At 44.3% G+C, this 15,418-nt stretch overlaps 1 long non-coding RNA gene across 1 annotated transcript; it reads right to left on the bottom strand.

Moving 5' to 3' along the window:
- Window positions 1-1,996: 1,996 nt before the first annotated feature.
- Window positions 1,997-13,992, bottom strand: LOC133043916 (uncharacterized). Its single transcript, XR_009689788.1, has 3 exons — window positions 13,860-13,992; window positions 7,123-7,245; window positions 1,997-3,657 (listed from the first exon to the last, which is right to left on the bottom strand). It is a non-coding gene; the product is annotated as an uncharacterized LOC133043916 (long non-coding RNA).
- Window positions 13,993-15,418: the final 1,426 nt, after the last annotated feature.

The following is a 15,418-nucleotide window of genomic DNA, read 5'->3' as shown; positions in this document are numbered from 1 at the left end:
ACCTTGGGCTACTAATGACTCAGCAAACCAATGGATTCTTCTCATGGAAATGTGTTTCTTAAGCTATGCTAATGAAACTATCTCTTTGCTTTGGAATCTGCCTTTCTTCAAATTGATTCCCCCTAAGACTAACCTCTTCTCAAACTTTGAGCTGATAATGACTCAGCATACCAGTATATCTTACTCATGGAAATATTTTTCTTAAGCTATATTAATGAGACTATGTATTTGCTTGGAAATCTGCCTTTCTTCAAGAGGTATGTCAATTGTTTTATGGCTGGAGATGACTCCCCTTGTGCCATTCTATCTCAAAATGCATATTGTGGGGGAGGAGCCTCGTGCAACACTCTCTGTCTGAGGCATTTCTTTTATCTGATAGCAGCTTGCTATCAGGTATATAATGCCCTGCTAAAAACTAGCAAGGGGTCACTCTTTCTGCCCTTTCTGACGTCTATGTTAGAAGCTTTCTCTATCCTTTTTACACATTAATAAAACTTTGCTACACAAAAGCTTCAAGTGATCAAATCTCATCTCTGGCCCTGGATCGAAATCCTCTCCGCCAGAGGCCAAGAAGCTGGGTGTCCTTAAAGGGTAACAGCCTCAACCTTTCAATAGCTCAGCTGGAATTCCACCACCTCCACAAACTTTGTTTGTAATAATGCTTCCTAAGGCCCACTTCACTTCATACTACAGGATGTCCAGCTCTAGGTGAGTGATCAAACCATTGTGGTTATCTGGGTTATTAAGACCTTTTTCTTATAGTTCTTCTGTGTATGCTTGCAACCTCTTCTTAATATCTTCTGCTGCTGTTAGAGCCATACCACTTCTGTCCTTTATTGTGTCCATTTTTGCATGAAATATCCTCTTCAGTATCTCTAATTTTCTTGAAGAAATCTCTAGTCTTTCCCATACTATGTTCTCCTCTCTCTCTCTCTCTCTCTCTCTCCCCCTCTCTCTCTCCATATATATATATATATATATATATATATATATATATATATATATATATATATATGTATATACTTTTTTTTTTTTGGCATGGTTTGGTTAAGAAGGCTTTCTTCTCTCTCTTTGCTGTTTTTTGGAACTCTGCACTCAGATGGGTGTATCTTTGCTTTTCTCCTTTGTCTTCTGCTTCTCTTCTTTTCACAGCTATTTGTAAGGCCTTCTCAGACAACTAGTTCCCTTTTTTGCATTTCTTTTTCTTGGGGATGGTTTTCATCACTGCCTCCTGTACAATGCTATGAACCTCCATCCATAGCTCTTCAGGCAGTCTGTCTATCAGATGTAACCCCTTGAATCTACTTGTCACTTTCACTGTATATTGTAAGTAAGGGATTTGATTTAGGTCACACTTGAATGGCCTAGTGGTTTTCCCTACTCTCTTCAACTTAAGTCCGAATTTTGCAATAAGGAACTCATGATCTGAGCCACAGTCAGCTCCAGGTCTTGTTTTTGCTCATTGTATAGAGCTTCTTCATCTTCAGCTGCAAAGAATGTATTCAATCTGATTTCAGTGAAACGTTACCTGTCCTTGGAGGACCAGCTCCAAAGCCTTCTTCCTCTACTGCCTTCCCCCACTTCCTCTCCAGGCACCCCTGGAATCTTGCACTTTCCTGGTTGTGACTCTATTTGTGTGAAGTTCTGCAGCTCCCAGCACTGGGCAGGGGCCCTGTCTCTTCTCTTCTCTTCTTCCTGCTCCAGGGCCTCCAGGGCACCCTCCAACCTCCTGAACAAAATCTAGCTAAAACACGAGGTGTGGGACCTGTTACTGTGACACGAAACAACCAGCTTCTTGAAGACACAGCACAACCCTTGTTTTTCCTATGCTGCAGTAATTCCATTTGCTTTCCTTGTCTATCTGGATGAAAAGCTCTTTCTGACAGTCTCTGCTATCAGATTTCTGAGTATTTCCATTTACAGGCATTCCCCAATTTCCAAAACATTGTTGTAGCTATGCATTCCAGGAAACAAACTCACTCAGAAGGACAATGAAGATAGTGGAGTGCAGTTTATTACACTGGTGGGCCCAAGGCAGAGTCTCCTCTTAGCCAAGGACCGCGATCAGTTTTTATGAAAACCTTATAGACCCTAAGTGTACTTGCTCAAACCCACCTCTCTCCAAATTCCTTGAAACTAGTCTGGACAAGGTAAAAGAGAGATACGATCAAAGTCAACCCATGATTCATGAGTCACAAGACTAGATAAACAGTGGACATTTATCAATAGGCCTGTGGTCATATCCCGATAAACATAATGGAATTTACGACTTTGTTCTGTTACAGAGATAATTTCCATATTCTTTTAGGCAACAGAGAGTCCAAGTACAAGTCCTGAGGCTCTTTTATCCGGGGGTCTGGTTTCCCATTGGTATGCCACTTCTATAGACACCGGGCACAAAGTTCAGAGTCCATTAGGAGGGTGACCAAGTGTGTAGCCTAATGCTTGCAGCCTGGCCTAAGATGGAGTTTGGCTCTCTCTGTTTCCTCCTTCATTCTCCCCTCTTGATGCTCTTAACTCATATTATGAGCATCATTCATAGCGATATATTGCACCCTGGCTCTCCGACCGCCAATTTGGGAGAATGACATCAACCTTTGGGTTACAAAGTTCATAATACATTGTAAAATTCAGGGTCCACAAAGTAGAACTATCAAGGCAACTATAACAGTGGTATATATAGTTTTCTACCAATCGCCCTTCACCCAAGATAGGACCAAAGTCCAGAAAGGAATGTTTTCATTTGACATTGCTTTTACCTGGTTTTTCATATCATCTAAAGCAGTTGATACATTGCCAGATAAGTCAGGAATGTATACACAACATTCAACCTTAATTCTAGCACAGGTCCCTCCTTGAGCAGCTGTGAGTATGTCCAAAGCCATTCTATTATGAATTACTGCTTTTCTCATTTGGATTTGCTCTTCATTTAAGGCTTGGATGGCTTTTGTTCTATCTAGGAGGGCCTGTTTTGTGAAATTTGTCAAGGCCTCTACTTTAATCATAATATCCGTTGTCCCTATAAGGGTACGAATAAGGCAGCAATATACTCATACCATTGAAACACAGATCTTGTCCACCTAGCATGTAAATAAAGTAGATTCACTGGGGCTTATTGTAGGTTAGGCTTTTGTTACACTGGCATTTATATCAAATGTAACCCCATGACCCAAGTCTATTGACTGTAGGTCTTACACCAAGAGAACAAAGAGAAGTTATGATTGAAAAGAGAGAGGAACGTCTCTTTCTGTGGTCCCAGAAAAGAGCAGAGTGGTTTAAAATCTCCTTGGCAGAGCGGTGACACCCGCCAAAGAAGTCCATCCATCACAGACAGAGGAATAGCTCCACATACCCAGCAGTTGGAGGTGTTGTGGAAGTCCACGTAGGAATGTGCCCATGAGATGAAAACATTGTCCTGAGTTGAAACGAAAGTTAATTCAAAATCACATTGATGAGGCCAAGCAGCAGGAGTTGATTGTGCGGCTTCATCCTGAAGGGGCTTGTCCAGGATCTTCTTTTCCTTCTTAAGGATGGTCTTAGTCTCTCGAGGGTCAGAGGGGTCCCTCTGTGCAGTCCACTCAGTGTTTTCTGGGTCTGTGTGGTAGGCTGTCTTCACCCTCGTATGATGGATCCAAGGGACAATACCTGCAACTTTAACTGCAGCAGGGGTAGTTAGAATAACATAAGGGCCCTTTCACCAAGGGGCTAGCAAATCATGTTTCCAATCTTTGACCCATACTTGGTCACCAAGTGTAAACTCATGAATCTGTTCCCCAAGGGGGAATGGCACCCGTTCTTGTACAAACTTAGTTACCCGATTTATTACCTTACCCAGTTCCATCTGCTGTGAAATCCTATCCCCCCTTACCTGAGGCAAACTTGTTGACTCCTGTTTTATTATGGGAGGGGGCCTCCCATACACAATATCGTATGGAGAACAGCTTTGGGACTGTGGGGTCATCCTGAGTCTGAGCAGAGCTGTCGGAAGCAAGTCCACCCAGGAGCAGTCAGTCTCCATGATCCACTTGGAGAGTCTTTGTATGTGTCCAGTTGGTTCATTCAACCATCTCAGAACTCTGGGTCTATATGCAGTGTGCAGTTTCCATTTGATGTTTAAAGTTTTGCTTACTTGTTGTACTAAATCAGTTACAAAAGCCGGGTCATTGTCTGAACCAATGCTGGTAGGAAGTCCAAATCTGGGAACTATTTCCCTAAGCAGGCGGCTACTTCTGAACCTCTTTCAGTCCGGGTAGGAAAAGCTTCTACCCATCCTGAGAACATACATACCATGACCAGCAGGTAACGGTAGTGTCAGTGAGGTTTCATTTCAGTGAAGTCCACTCCCAGGTGTTCAAAGGGCAGCGTGCCTTTCAGCTGAATACCCGGAGGATTTTGTCTGAATACTCGAGAGGCAGCATTAACCTGTGAGCAGGCAGCATGGCCTAGGTGGGTCGCTTGGTGTGTTTGGCTTACCAAAGTGTGTGCCAGCTCCTCCGGTACCAATAATTTGCCACTTGGCAATTCACACCATCCCTTTTCAGTCTTGATGGCCTCTTCCACTTTGGCTAACCTGACAGCCATTGTCCTCGTTTTATCAGGCTAGTGCCACCAGTATATAGGACCCAATTAGGGTCTGGAACCTTGTGCCCTTCTTTAAAACAAACCCAAGATACCTTACCTCCTTTTTGTAGATCTGTGCCTTCTTCTTCGACACCCGGTAACCTGCTTCCATCAATAGCTGGAGCAGTGCTTTTGTCCCTTTCCAGCATTTTATCTTGGTCTCGACAGCCAGCAGCAGGTCATCCACGTACTGTAGGAGCCAACATCCAAACTCTTTCGGATAGAATGAGTCCAGGTCAGAAGCCAAGGCTTCCCCAAAGATGGTTGGGGAATTCTTAAACCCTTGTGAGGGGTCCAGGTGACCTGTTATTTGGTGCCCCCGACTGGATCTTCCCATTCAAAAGCAAAGATGGGCTGTGACACTGGGGCAAGGTATATGCAGAAGAAGGCATCCTTGAGATCTAGGCAAGTATAAATTTTAGTCCTTGGCAGGAGGAGGCTGAGTAAGGTATAGGGGTTTGGAACAATGGGGTGTAAAGTCACAGTAGTCTGGTTGACTAGCCTGAGATCTTGTACAGGCCTACAGTCCTGTCGTCCTTCCTTTTTGACTGGCAGGATCAGCATATTCCAAGCTGACTGGCACTCTACTATAGAGAATGCCTGCTTGTTTCAATCTATTGATGTGGGGCAGTATGCCAACCCAAGCCTCTATCGGTAGTGGGTACTGGCACTTTCCAACCGGGATGGTGCCTGGTTTGAGCTCTATTATCACTGGGGCTTGATGTTTAGCCAGCCTGGGGGGAGGGGGGGTTGTCTTCCACCCAGACCTCAGGGAATAATTGAGTTAGCTCTCTCTCATGCTCTCCCAGCCCACCCGGTTCTTCCTTCGGAGGCTCATGCAACCTCCACTCATCTTGGGGTGGTATTGAGAGAGAGAGATCAAATAAGTCTTAGTGTCCATCTGGAAGGGCACTGGCCTTTCCTCAGGAGAGAAAGTCACTTGTGCTCCTAGTTTGGAGAGCAAGTCTCTTCCCAGCAGGGTTACTGGACACTCAGGAATGTAGAGGAATTCATGAATCACTTGGTGCCCCCCCATCTGACATTTTCTGGGCTGGCAAACAATTTAATCATCTCTTTTCCCGATACCCCAGTTACAGCAGTAGTCTCTTTGGACAGTGGTGCCACAGGTTTTCTTACTACTGACAGTTCTGCTCCTGTATCCACCATGAAGTCAGTGTTTTGGTTCCTCACTTTTAAGGTTACCATGCATTCTCAGGGACATGATATCTCTGAGCCCCAGCAGCCCTATTTAATTTCCAAGTTAGCAAGCCCCACAACTGCGGGAACATCCTCTTCCTTCCTTGCCTCAGGGCATTCATTCTTCCAGTGGCCAAAAGCTCGGCACCGGGCACACTTGTTTGGCTGTAACAGGGCCCGGGGACTCCGTTGGGACCAGCTGAAGGACTGTCCTGTCCCTGGGGCAGAGGAGGTTTTCCAGAGGGCCCGAGATAGACTTTCCCAGAGCAGCAGCTTGCACTGTAAGTCTCTTGTCTGTTCTCTTTCATTCCCTCTAGCTCTCTGGCAGAGCGCAGTCTCTGCTTAATTCCAACGTCTCCCTCTCCTTCTTGTCAGTACTCACTGGGAGATGCGGGTATAACTTGGGCGGTTCGGCTGAAGCCGGATCCTGGAAGTGTTGGCCAGAGGCTCTGTCACCGGGATCGGAGTCTGCGCAAACGGCAGCTACATGAACTCCGGGAGAGCTGATGGAAGAGCAGTGGCTGCTGCAGAAACTTCACCTGGCCTTGATCGGGCATTAAGGCGGCCTCCAGTCCTGGTGGAGCACTGGGAAGCAGGCACGTCATTATCCAGTATGGGAGAGGGGCCAGGTCATCCCCGTCCAAATCCTGTAGAATTTCCTTTTTTATCATCAGTCAATTTTTGTGCCATTAATATTTTTCCCTTTCCCTTCTGGATACAGAACCTTGTCCAAGTAGGAGGGTCTTGAGCTAACCCTAGCCATGACTCATTATATGGATATTGATCCAGGTGTCCTGGCTCTCCTGTGACTACTGTATAGACTGCTTCCACTATTTTTAAGTTCATGGTGTTCTCTGGTGGTGAAAATCTTGAATTTCATCCTACTCCCTTGGGGGGCCATTCGACTTCACAGAGTATGTGGAGGCGGATAGGCTTCATCTTCACCCCATCAGTCAGTTCAGTTCAGTCGCTCAGTCGTGTCTGATTCTTTGTGACCCCATGAATCGCAGCACACCAGGCCTCCCTGTCCATCACCAACTCCCGGAGTTTACTCAAACCCATGTCCATCGAGTCGCCCCATAGTCTCCTCCTAATCCCTTCTTTAAATTTTTAATCATGCACTCCAGTACAGTCGCCTTAGATTCACTTCCCACCATCTTGCTTACCTTCTCGGACCTTCTTCTACTTTTCCTTTTCATTCTGTCTACAAAGTTCTCAGTACCCTATGTACTTCTGATATTTCCACTCAATGACACTTAAATTGCCATTCTGCTTCCTTCCTAATTGGGGTAGGAAGAGCCTTACCTGCCAGATCCCAGAGGGAGAAGGGAGATCGGCGTGTCTTCACCTGCTGGTCAGCACAGCCAAACCAGAACACCACGTGGTCCAAGGCTGTTTCTCCCTTAAAGTCCATTCTGCCTTGGTGAGCTTGATCAGGTGTGGATGAAAACACAGATGGGTTAAATATCCCATGTCCCAGGCCATCTCCAGAAAAGCCAATTCATACTCACTTATGTATCCCCCTCCTTCTAGCCTAACAATTCCAAAGGGGTCAAGAATTTCACAGCAGACGGGACACCTCCTGGGGGAGGGCAGAATACCAGCATATAAGGACCAGTTTCCTATCCTAAAAATCCCCTGGTGATCACTTGGTAAAAATTTTCCCTGAGACAGCATGGACACACCTCCTAAATGACCTTCACAAATTTCTTCCTAAACCCTAGCACGCTCATCAACCTGTGTACCAAGCAATCGCTGCTGCCTGCCTATTCCAGGCTCCTGTGGGGCCGTGCCCCTTCTAGTCCCTCCCAGGGGGTGATCAGGCCCCCTCTTCCACCCTGCCGGGTGGGTTCCTCCTCACCTGAGCGCTCAGTTTCCCAGCTGCTGTCCACTACCTGCTAACGTGAAAGGTCTGGGCGTTGAGAAGAAGAATCCTTCCAGAAGGGCGAGGTGCCTGCCCCCTTCTAGAAGATTCAAGCCACAAGGCCTTGGAGTGGTCCCAAATGGGACTTGTCTACTCAAAGTAAGGAGTTTCCTGGCCAACGCACCAAATATTGTAGCCACGCGTTCTGGGAAACAAGCTCCCTCGGAAGGACACTGCAGATAGTGGAGTGCAGTTTATTACACTGGCAGGCCCAAGGCAGAGTCTCCTTTAGTCAAGGACCCCAACCAGTTTTTGTGAAAACCTTATATACCCTAAGTGTACTTGCTCAAACCCACCTCTCCAAATTCCTTGAAACTAGTTTGAACAAGGTAAAAGAGAGATACGATCAAAGATAATCCATGATTCATGTGTCACAAGACTAGATAAACAGTGGACATTGATCAATAGGCCTGTGGTCATATCCCGATAAACATAATGGAATTTACGACTTTGTTCTGTTACAGAGATAATTACCATATTCTTTATAGGCTGCAGAGAGTCCAAGTACAAGTCCTGAGGCTCTTTTATCCAGGGAGTCTGGTTTCCCATTGGTATACCACTTCTATAGACACCAGGCACAAAGTTCAGAGTCCATTAGGAGGGTGACCATGCGTTTAGACTAATGTTCGCAGCCTCGCCTAAGATGGAGTCCAGCTCTGTCTGTTTCCTCCTTCAACATCACCCTATGCCAATAAACTGTGATATGAGACCTATAACCTTTTCCCTCAGTGCCATCCCGGTTTAAGAAAAGTTTCCTAGGAACACTACTTTCAGGTAGCAGGAAACACCTGCATTTCCTCATGTCTCCTTACTCCAGTCATGACAGTTTTCTATAGGAAAAAAGATACGGGTTCCAGCTAAAATCTGAAAGATGCTTTACTGCACTGGAGGCTTCTTTGAAGGCATAGAAGAACAGTGTGTTCCTTTTTGACTGCAGTAGGTACCCTGTTAAACATGTTCACTTTAAGGAGAAGAAGAAGGACGTAGGCAGGGAGAGTGGGCGTTCAGGACAGTAGGTGAGTAGAAGGGGGAAAAAAGGAAGGAAGGGGAAGATAAAAGTGGGAAGAAATAGAGGACAAAGAAGGAACAAAAAGCTTCTAATCAATCAATCAATGAAACCTGAGGGGATCTGAATATAAACCAAAAAGAAAAAAGGAAAAAAAAAAATACTAGAAGAAAGGAAACAATCTGGAAAAATATTGTTAAGGAAAACTTTCTCACCAACACACAAATCCCAGAAACCATTTGACCTCAAAAATCAAACATTTCAGAGGACACAATAAACTAGATCAGAATATAAGATAAGCGACCTGGAAAGCAACTAGAGAAGGAAGAAATGAAGAACCCCAGGGTTAGCAGAAGGAAAGAAATCTTAAAAATTAGGGCAGAAATAAATGCAAAAGAAACTAAAGAGACCATAGCAAAAATCAACAAAGCTAAAAGCTGGTTTTTTATAAAAAATAAACAAAATTGACAAACCATTAGCAAGACTCATTAAGAAACAAAGGGAGAAGAACCAAATTAACAAAATTAGAAATGAAAATGGAGAGATCACAACAGACAACACTGAAATACAAACGATCATAAGAGACTACTACCAGTAGCTCTATGCCAATAAAATGGACAATTTGGGAGAAATGGACAAATTCTTAGAAAAGTGTAACTTTCCAAAACAGAACCAGAAAGAAATAGAAGATCTTAACAGACCCATCACAAGCAAGGAAATCAAAACTGTAATCAGAAATCTTCCAGCAAACAAAAGCCCAGGACCAGATGGATTCACAGCTGAATTCTACCAAAAATTTAGAGAAGAGCTAACACCTATCTTACTCAAACTCTTCCAGAAATTGCAGAAGAAGCTAAACTTCCAAACTCATTCTATGAGGCGACCGTCACCCTAATTCTAAAACCAGACAAAGATGCCACAAAAAAAGAAAACTACAGGCCAATATCACTGATGAACATAGATGCAAAAATCCTTAACAAAATTCTAGCAAACAGAATCCAACAACATATTAAAGAAAAAACATACACCATGACCAAGTGGGCTTTATCCCAGGAATGCAAGCATTCTTTAATATCTGCAAATCAATGTAATGCAACACATTAACAAATTGAAAGATAAAACCCGTATGATTATCTCAATAGATGCAGAGAAAGCCTTTGACAAAATTCAACACCCATTTATGATTAAAACTCTCCAGAAAGCAGGAATAGAAGGAACACACCTCAACATAATAAAAGCTATATATGACAAGACCACAGCAAGCATTACCCTCAATGGTGAAAAACTGAAAGCATTTCCCCTAAAATAAGGAACAATTCAATGGTGCCCACTCTCACCACTACTATTCATCATAGTGTTGGAAGTTTTGGCCACAGCAATCAGAGCAGAAAAAGAAGTAAAAGGAATACAGATAGGAAAAGTAGAAGTGAAACTCTCGCTGTTTGCAGATGACATGATCCTCTACATAGAAAACCTTAAAGACTCTACCAGAAAATTACTAGAGCTAATCAGCGAATATAGTAAAGTTGCAGGATATAAAATTACACACAGAAATCCCTTGCATTCCTATACACTAACAATGAGAAATCAGAAAGAGAAATTAAGGAAACAATACCACTCACCATAGCAACAAAAATAATAAAATACTTAGGAGTATATTTACCTAAAGAAACAAAAGACCTATACATAGAAAACTATAAAACACTGATGAAAGAAATCAAAGAGGACACAAACAGATGGAGAAACATACCGTGTTCATGGATTGGAAGAATCAATATTGTCAAAATGTCTATAATACCCAAAGCAATCTATAGATTCAATGCAATCCCTATTAAGCTACCAACGGTATTTTTCACAGAGCTAGAACAAATAATTTCTCAATTTGTATGGAAATACAAAAAACCTTGAATAGCCAAAGCAATCTTGAGAAAGAAGAATGGAACTGGAGGAATCAACCTGCCTGACTTCAGACTCTACTACAAAGCCACAGTCATTAAGACAGTATGGTACTGGCACAAAGACAGAAATAAAGATCAATGGAACAGAATAGAAAGCCCAGAGATAAATCCATGAACCTATGGACACCTTCTCTTCGACAAAGGAGGCAAGAATATACAATGGAAAAAAAGACAACCTCTTTAACAAGTGGTGCTGGGAAAACTGGTCAACCACTTGTAAAAGAATGAAACTAGAACACTTTCTAACACCATACACAAAAATGAACTCAAAATGGATTAAAGATCTAAATGTAAGACCAGAAACTATAAAACTCCTAGAGGAGAACATAGGCAAAACACTCTCTGACATGAATCACAGCAGGATCCTCTATGACCCACCTCCCAGAATATTGGAAATAAAAGCAAAAATAAACAAATGGGACCTAATAAAATTTAAAAGCTTTTCAACAACAAAGGAAACTATAAGCAAGGTGAAAAGACAGCCCTCCGATTGGGAGAAAATAATAGCAAATGAAGCAACAGACAAAGGATTAATCTCAAAAATATACAAGCAACTCCTGCAGCTCAATTCCAGAAAAATAAATGACCCAATCAAAAAATGGGCCAAAGAACTAAACAGACATTTCTCCAAAGAAGACATACAGATGGCTAACAAACACATGAAAAGATGCTCAACATCACTCACTATCAGAGAAATGCAAATCAAAACCACAATGAGGTACCATTACACGCCAGTCAGGATGGCTGCTATCCAAAAGTCTACAAGCAATAAATGCTGGAGAGGGTGTGGAGAAAAGGGAACCCTCTTACACTGTTGATGGGAATGCAAACTAGTACAGCCACTATGGAGAACAGTGTGGAGATTTCTTTAAAAACTGGAAATAGAACTGCCATATGACCCAGCAATCCCCCTTCTGGGCATACACACCGAGGAAACCAGATCTGAAAGAGACACGTGCACCCCAATGTTCATCGCAGCACTGTTTATAATAGCCAGGACATGGAAGCAACCTAGATGCTCATCAGCAGACAAATGGATAAGGAAGCTGTGGTACATATACACCATGGAATACTACTCAGCCGTTAAAAAGAATTCATTTGAATCAGTTCTAATGAGATGGATGAAACTGGAGCGATTATACAGAATGAAGTAAGCCAGAAAGATAAAGAACATTATAGCATACTAACACATATATATGGAATTTAGAAAGATGGTAATGATAACCCTATATGCAAAACAGAAAAAGAGACACAGATGTACAGAACAGACTTTTGGACTCTGTGGGAGAAGGCGAGGGTGAGATGTTTTGAGAGAACAGCATTGAAACATGTATATTATCTATAGTGAAACAGATCACCAGCCCAGGTTGGATGCATGAGAGAAGTGCTTGGGCCTGGTGCACTGGGAAGACCCAGAGGGATTGGGTAGAGAGGGAGGTGGGAGGGGGGATCGGGATGGGGAATACATGTAAATCCATGGCTGATTCATGTCAATGTGTGACAAAACCCACTAAAATATTGTAAAGTAATTAGCCTCCAACTAATAAAACTAAATGAAAAAAAAGAATAAGTATAGTTTATTTCTAATTAGTTTATTATAATTATTCATTAAATATGGATGACTCTTAGAAACACAGTATTGAGTGAATAACAACTCAAGCCTCAAAAGAAAAAAAAAAAAATAAGCGAACTGGAGACAAGGTTTGCAATATATTGAGTAGACAAAGCTGAATATTTCCAACACAGAGAGAAACTACAAACCCACATGTGAAGACTGAAACCAGCTTTTAAGAAATGCATAAGAGATCTGAAAGGGCTTCCTAGATGGATCAAACAGTAAAGAATCAGACTGCATTGCAGGAGATGTGGATTGGATCCCTGGGTTGGGAAGATTCCCCTGGAGGAGGAAAATGGCAACCCAATCCAGCATTCTTTCCTGAAAAATCCCATGGACAGAGGAGCATGGCAGGCTACAATCCATGGGGTCACAAAGAATCTGACACAACTTAACTACTAAGTCACACATGCAAGAGATCTAAACAAACAATTCCCAGGGAGGTGACTTGTCCAGGGTCATACAGCTCTCAGAGGGCAAGAGGGCAGAGTGGAGGCCAAGACCAGGCCTTCTGACATGGGTATGTAAGTGGGGAATGTGATTTTGTTTTATTTAAACTGATCAAAATATACTTTCTATTTTTATCTTTTACTTAATTTTTTAACCTTGAAACCCAGCATGTGGGATCTTAGTGTCCCATCCAGGGACTGAACCCACAACCAATTCAGTGGAAGCATGAGTCTTAACTACTAGACCACCAGGGAAGTCCCAGGAATATACTTTAATAACCCAAAACTTTCTAGGTTTTTCTCTGCCTGTCTAAACACATAGATCTAAGGTCATGCCCCTCCTGCTATACTGACATGTCTACAGTTTGGCTTTTTTATCTTAATGTTGCAAATCCAGCATCATAATGTGGACACAGCACACTAAGCCCCCTCACTCTATTAGGGCCATCTTCCCCCAAAGTAGCACCATCACCTACAGTCCTGACCTGAGGGCCTGGCAAGCTCAGGAAGACAAAGCCCTGTGTCCCCCTACACGGTCTCTTGTCCCTCCCCTCTCAGGCCTCAGTTTCCCCCCAGGGCCGGACACTGAGCAGGCGCTCAGAGACAAAATGCTAATGAGCCTGGATTCCTTATATTAATATCACAAAAGAAACCCTTTGTCCCTGTCAGCCTCAGCACAGCACCCTGGGGGAAGCCTCAAGCTGGCCAGGCCACAGAAGGAGAGTCTGACCCTACCAGCCTCCTCTACCCCCTCAGCGTTCTCTAAATTTCCCAAAGCACTGAGCACCCCAACACCGCCTTCCTTCTGGGGTCACCGCTCACGTCTCAGGAGTCCACATCCTGAGCTGAGCCAGTCTGAGCAGGTGCTGCCCTCCCTCTGCACTGTTCAGGGGCCCAGGTGGTGGGAGGAAGCCGTCAGACACACCTGCTTCCACAGTCAGGCTCTGCTCCTGCTTAGCCTGCTGCCTTGGGTATGACCTCACCTCTCTGAGCTTCCAGTTCCTTCTTCTGTCAACTAGTGACAATCATCTTTTCTCAGACATTCATCCTGAGGATGGGGAGAGGGGTGGGGTCCTACCCGCCTGCTTACCCAGGAATCCTCTCTGGCTGGGTGTGAACAAGATCCAGTTGTTCTGAGCTCTACAGATGCAGCCACCAGCAGTGCATCTCTGCAATAAACCACACACATCGTGTGGGTCCAGATACACTTGGAGAAGCAAAAGAGAAAGTGAATGCTGTCACATCTGGATTGCTCAGATTAAATAAACACTCTGCCTACCAGGTCCCACCCTGGGCTAAACCCAGACTGTTTGTTGACTCCCTTAGATAAACAAGCTATGCCTGACATGTCAGGCTCTTACTGACTCAGCACATTTTGCCCTGGGCTCCCCAAAGAAAGACCTGTCACCAGTACACTGTGAGCCCCTTTTCCAATCCCTCCCACTTCCCGTGGCTTCTTCCACTCCCCTCGACCCTGTCTATCCACTCACTCTCACCCACCTGCCTGCCTTATTCATCTTGATGCCACCAGCACGTGGCACAGTCCTGGAACATACCAGCTGCTCACCACATACTGGTCATGTTGTTTTCCTGAGAGCCATGTCCATGTGGGTTTAGAGTCCACTGTCCCATGTTCTGCTCCCACAGTATCTGGGAGAGGGGCCTAAGGCCACCCTTCAGTCACTCTATCCATGCCTCTACCCTCAACACTTGTGCTCAGATCCTTCTAGACTTGGCCTTGATGAGAGGGATGATACAGGTGCCTTTTGTCCCAGTGACCCACAGGAGGAGGGCTGGCCTTGATGGTCACCGCCATTAGGTGGATGCCTAAGTTTGTAGGAAGGGCTGAGAGCACACTTCTTTTCTCCCCTGGCTTATTTCCACCTGACAACAGATATCTTTCTCTCCAAAGCAAGGACTTTGACAGGAAGGTTAGTGTCCTGGTAACTCAGAAAAGTCTACAAGAGAGAGCTAGTCCTTTTCCTTTTTAGTGCCTGAGAAGAGACTCATTGTGGGGAGAGGACTGAGCATATGCCAGGGTCCCTGCTGGCACCATCCTCACATTTCCTATTTAATTCTCACATCAACTCTAGGAACTGTCGGCTCCACTGTACAGATAAAGAAACTGAGAAGCAAAGATCCCACAGCCTGAGAGTCCTGCAGCTGGACTGCTAGCGGACTTTTCTGCTTGTCCCAAGCAGAAGGGGCTGCAGTTTTCCTGGAACCCTGACCACTTCTGGAGGCCTGCTTGACCTTCCATCAGGGCTGCTTCATCCCAGGAAATGTCCCTGGGCCATCATGGCCGCCTCCACCCTGATTTTAGGGGAGGGACATAAGAGTGATGAGTGTTATTTCATGAGGACCACACACTAATGTTTGGTATTACAATCACCCATAATAAAAGCCAGGAATTCAATTTGATTTTGCAGATAAGGAAGAGGGGTTGAGGGGAGTGGAGCTGGGGAAGGGAGAGGCAGGGGATTTCTTCCAGTAACTCAGGGACTTCCATTTGGCAGGAGAACATCAGCAGCTCATGTCCTGCAAAAGTCCATTTGTCCAAACACCACACACTCATGCTCTGTCCACAGAGTTCAGAGTTCAGGCTGGAACAGACACCCCTGACCACAGATTCAGAGGGGTCAGGAGGTA

The sequence above is a fragment of the Dama dama genome, chromosome 22, assembly GCF_033118175.1.
Source record: "Dama dama isolate Ldn47 chromosome 22, ASM3311817v1, whole genome shotgun sequence".
Classification (NCBI taxonomy): Eukaryota; Metazoa; Chordata; class Mammalia; order Artiodactyla; family Cervidae; genus Dama; species Dama dama.
The sequence above is the reverse complement of the archived record's forward strand: the minus strand, read 5'-3'. Positions and strand labels throughout refer to the sequence as shown.